Source organism: Cricetulus griseus, chromosome 3 (assembly GCF_003668045.3).
Source record: "Cricetulus griseus strain 17A/GY chromosome 3, alternate assembly CriGri-PICRH-1.0, whole genome shotgun sequence".
Classification (NCBI taxonomy): domain Eukaryota; kingdom Metazoa; phylum Chordata; class Mammalia; order Rodentia; family Cricetidae; genus Cricetulus; species Cricetulus griseus.
In genome coordinates this window covers 75546203-75550835 of record NC_048596.1, presented here as the reverse complement: position 1 = coordinate 75550835, position 4633 = coordinate 75546203, and the positions used below count along the sequence as shown (strand labels likewise).

General features: G+C 47.2%; 1 non-coding gene across 1 annotated transcript; it reads right to left on the bottom strand.

The window, feature by feature from the left end:
• Positions 1-3919: 3919 nt before the first annotated feature.
• Positions 3920-4075, bottom strand: LOC113831543. Its single transcript, XR_003483139.1, has one exon. It is a non-coding gene; the product is annotated as a U1 spliceosomal RNA (small nuclear RNA).
• Positions 4076-4633: the final 558 nt, after the last annotated feature.

Sequence of the window (4633 nt, the reverse complement as noted above, 5' to 3'; positions counted from 1 at the left end):
AGGCAAGGCAGCAAAGTAAAGAAACACTTGATAGCATGCCCAGGGAACTGTCTACCCCTGTACACAGAGCCCAGATGTTCCTGAAGGAGTGGCTCAGTTCATGTCCCGGTGGCCTTTCTCCTGGGTAGCAGACCCAGCTGCCTGCAGCACTGTGGATGTGTTCCATGCTGCAGCCCTGCCCTTTACCTTCCTGAATTCCAAAACACAGGAAATGACATACCATCTACTCCATTTTTGCAACTTCAAAGACATCATCAGTTTCTCCCACTCCCTCATCTCTAGGATCAAAACTGGATTCTGAGTTCAAATCCAGATCTTTCCTAGCCACCATCTCCTCTACTCTGCCAACATTTGTCCCCTATGCTAATATCTGAGTTATCTGCATCTGCTCTGGAAAAATTCTTACTTACTGACGAGCCGATTGATGTGATTGTTGTCTACCTCCCACACCTAATAGGTAGGTTCCCTAAGACAGGATGTATTTGTCATGGTTCACCAGGCCCTCCAAATCTAGAACAATACCTGGTCCATAGTGGATGCTCAGCAGATGTTTGCTAACTGAGCAAACAGCTCAGGGGGAGAAGGTCCCACAAAGCACATGTGCTGGTCTCCCGAAGCAGAAACTGACAGGATATTTCTCAGTAAATAGTTACTTCACCTATCCCTTTCTGACCAATCCCACCAGAAAAAAAAAAAAAAAAAGCATATAGGCCATGTCAGGTAGGTAGGCTGCACAGAGGGCAACAATTCTGCAACCAGATTCCCAACTGGACAGGTCTATGGTGACCACTGACCCTCAAAACATGCATTATACCATCTTCAGCTCCAAAGTTTGCATTTAGGTTAACTGATAGGGAAGTAACACACCTGCCTTGGTCACCCCACCTACTCCTGGCCCTCTCCAGAGGCACGGCTTCCCTTCCTCAGCCACAAGTTCCTCAAGGACAGTAGCCATCAGTACTGGCCCCAAGGGAACATTTCTCGTGCACTTGCAGCTGGGATTTCCTTGCAGAGAGAACATAAAGATTAACTAGGTGGGGAAATTTTTCCCTTGGCTCTGAAGCATGGGACATTTGTCTGATGTGGTGCATATTCTCCAGGAGACAGGCTAAATTACTAATGGACTGCTGTATTTAAAATATATTTACCAGTGATGAACAGCACGGTGGGTGATGTATGTTTCAATAATTTCTTATTCAACACAGGGGAACCCCAACATATAAATATTTCAGGGTAATTAGTGTGTGTTTATTTAATGTTTGGTTGTGTTTGCCTGCACACCCAGAAGGGTGTCATCAGTAGGAGCTGGCCGATCCTGTGAGCAGGGAAGGAACCCGGGGTTGGGGGGTGGGGGTGCAGGACTTAGTTTCTCAGCAGGGTACCTCGGGAAGCAGCCTGCTTGCATACTGTTGTATTCATATCACAATAGTGTGGGTACGTGTTAGGATATTTGTCAGTGGCATTAAATTAGGCAAGTTGGGGCTAGGGGAGTGTCTCAGTAGGTAAGAATGCTTGGTCTACAGGCATGAGGACCTGAGTTCAAACTCCCGGCACCTGTGTTGAAATTGGAACATGGCCGAGTGTGCACCTGTAATCCCAGCACTGAGGGGAGTGGAGCCAGGAGGATCACTGCAGTCTGCTGGATGTGAGCCTAGTATATGTCTCCATGTAGACATAAAATGCACACATCTACACACACACACACACACACACACAGAGAGAGAGAGAGAGAGAGACCTACGACACACACAATATGACATATGCACAAAAAAATAGACAAATAAAGCATGAGACTACACATGAAGTTTGAACTTGAAGGCTTCTCTTGATATTTTTGAAAGATGGGTGACACCTGCTCCTTCCAGAGCTTCCCCCAGTAGGACATGGGTAGTCAGGACTCTGCAGGCCCTAAAAACCATGATGAGCAACATGACATACCCTGCCAGACCTGTATGAGGCAGCCTAAGGATTTTATTCAAAAGCAGTTGCTGCTTCCAGAGGGTAGGTGGTGGCCAACCTCAAAGGTGATGTCAGATAAGACTCCTGAGATGGAGGCCAGCTTGACCAGGCCACCCAAGTCACCCACTATCTTCCCAGACACATCCTGGGGCCTCCCTTCTCTTGGCCATCAAAAACAGAAATTGTGGAGAACCCTGACTGGTGTACAGCCTAGACTCAAAGGCAAGTATCTGGCTCCCAGTCCAGTGTCCTCTACTTTCCAGAGAAGCTTGGGGTTATGCGGAGTGTGACGTCCTGCTTTACATGGTTGAGGTATCAGGCACATACATTGGCTGTGAGGAAAAGGCTTAAGGGAAAGCATATTTATTTTGGCTCACAGTTTTGGAGAGTTCTATAATTGGCTGTGAGGCCCTGTGTGTTTGAGTAGAACCTCATGGCAATGGAGGGAGTGTGTATGATTAAAGCTATTTACCTCTCAGTAGACAGGATGCACAGAGCACAGCAGGTGGCCAAGAGTGAGGCAAGAAAGAGCAAGGAAAGAATAGAATCCCTTGAGGACCCACCAACTTCCTCCAGCTGGCTCCTACCTCTTAATAGTTCCAGATAGTGCCACTAGAGATCAACCTTGGTTGGGGAGGGGACTTCACCTCCAAAACATAACACAGACCCTTTGTGTATATCTCTCTCCCTCCCCCCTCTCTCTCTGTCTGTCTCTCTGTCTCTCATTGTGTATATGCAATGCCTTCAATCACACCACTATCCCATATCTCTTTGCTTCTCTCTGTCCCCACCCCACCCCGCCTTCTCCATTCCTCCACACATCACTCAGTCTCATATATGAGAGACTGTGGGAGGAGCCAAGCAGGATGAGAAGCCTCAAGCCCACAGCAATATTTTCTGCAGAAAGGCTGTAAATTCCTCCCGGTGTCTCTCCAGGAAGGGAGCTGCCACACTCTCTCTTCATAGCTAGAGATATGAGAACTACAAGTCCAGAGAGCACAGAAAACGGCAAGCGGTGCCCTAAGCCAGGTCTGAGGCTGGGGGAAAGGGGTGGGGTTCCCAGGGCCCTCCCAGGGTGTTCCTGTCAAAACTACTTGTCTCTCCTTCTCAGTACATGGTACTTAACCAACCCAACTACCAATGTACAGTGGCAGCATCTGTGAGGGCACTACGGCATATAGAGATCAGGTCCCACAGGATGGAGGAGTTCATCAAAACTTCAACCACTGCCTGGATTGCCCCAGCTTTGTGTTCTCAAGCTTTCTTTGCTGCCACAGGCCTAAAGCTTGGTCCCACCTGCCTCTCTTGGACCATTTGATGAATGTCTTTCCCTTCCAGATCCCTCTTCTGGTCTGATTTCCTCAGTTGCCCTTCCCCTCCCACAAAACTGCAGACAACTTTTGACCATCTCCTTAGCCTCCTTTTCCCTAGAGGACAAAGATGTCTTTGGAAGGTTGTCTTGGGTGGGTTGCAGAGGCCCAAGTGTGTCAGTTGAATAAAGCACCCTTATCTCCATCCTGGCTCTCTGTGCTAGGCACGGTGCACACTGACCACCAAAAGGGGCTTCTAGTTGCCCAGAAGACCCACCGGCATGGAGCAATCCATGCTTGCTGGCCCTGGGCCAGCATCAGCCACCAGACCCACTCCATTCAATCTGTTTCCAGAACTTGTTAATGAGCTGCCAACTTTTTCTTACAATCAGTAAACATTGTTGAACAGATATACATTGGATTTACCTCCTTCTAAGGAAGCATCTTCTTCATGTAACTGCCAAGTTATGTGTACATGCATTAGTGTGTATGCCAGTATACATGCAACCTTCTCTCTCTCTCTCTCTCTCTCTCTCTCTCTCTCTCTCTCTCTCTCTCTGTGTGTGTGTGTGTGTGTGTGTGTGTGTGTGTGTGTGTGTGTGTGTAGGTCACATGGAGGGCTTTTCTCATTTACTCTCCACCTTATATTTTAGGAGAGAGCACAAACACAATCCCCCAACTACCACAAATTACAAAGTTGATTTTCCTATACTCATGGGGCTCAGAACATCTGGAGTACAAAGGATAAGACAAGCCTTGGGAAAACCATATCCTTGACCATGGCATCTTCTCTGCCAGGTCAGTAGCCACCTTTGATGGGGGAGGTCCTTCTGTGTATATGTTTGTCTTATTGGTTGATAAATAAATCACTGTTGGCCAATAGGGAAGCAAGTTAGGCAGGACTAGGAGAGGAGGAGGATTATGAGAAATGTAGGAAAGGGAGAGAGTTGCCATGTGATCACAGGAAGAGAGGATGCATAAGGTTGGCATCCTCGGTAAGATAAGTCCTTATAAAAATATATAGATTAGTAGTTATGATTGATAATTAAGACTGAGCTAGCAAATAAGAAATCCTAGTCATTGGCCAGCAGCATTGTAACTAATATAAGACTCTGTATGTTATTTGGGGGCCCTAAAGCAGCGGCAGGACCCAGGCAGCTGGCACAAAGAGTTATCGTTACATGCCTTATTTTTTTTTATATACCTATGTATTTATCCTCACCCCAGGTGTGAAAGTTTAGGGATGTGTAGGCATGCTACTGCATGCACATGAAGGTCAGAGGGCAACTTTCAGGAGTTAGTTCTCATATTCTACAGTGTGGGTCCTGGGGATTGAACTCGGGGTATCAGCTTGGCAAAAGAAG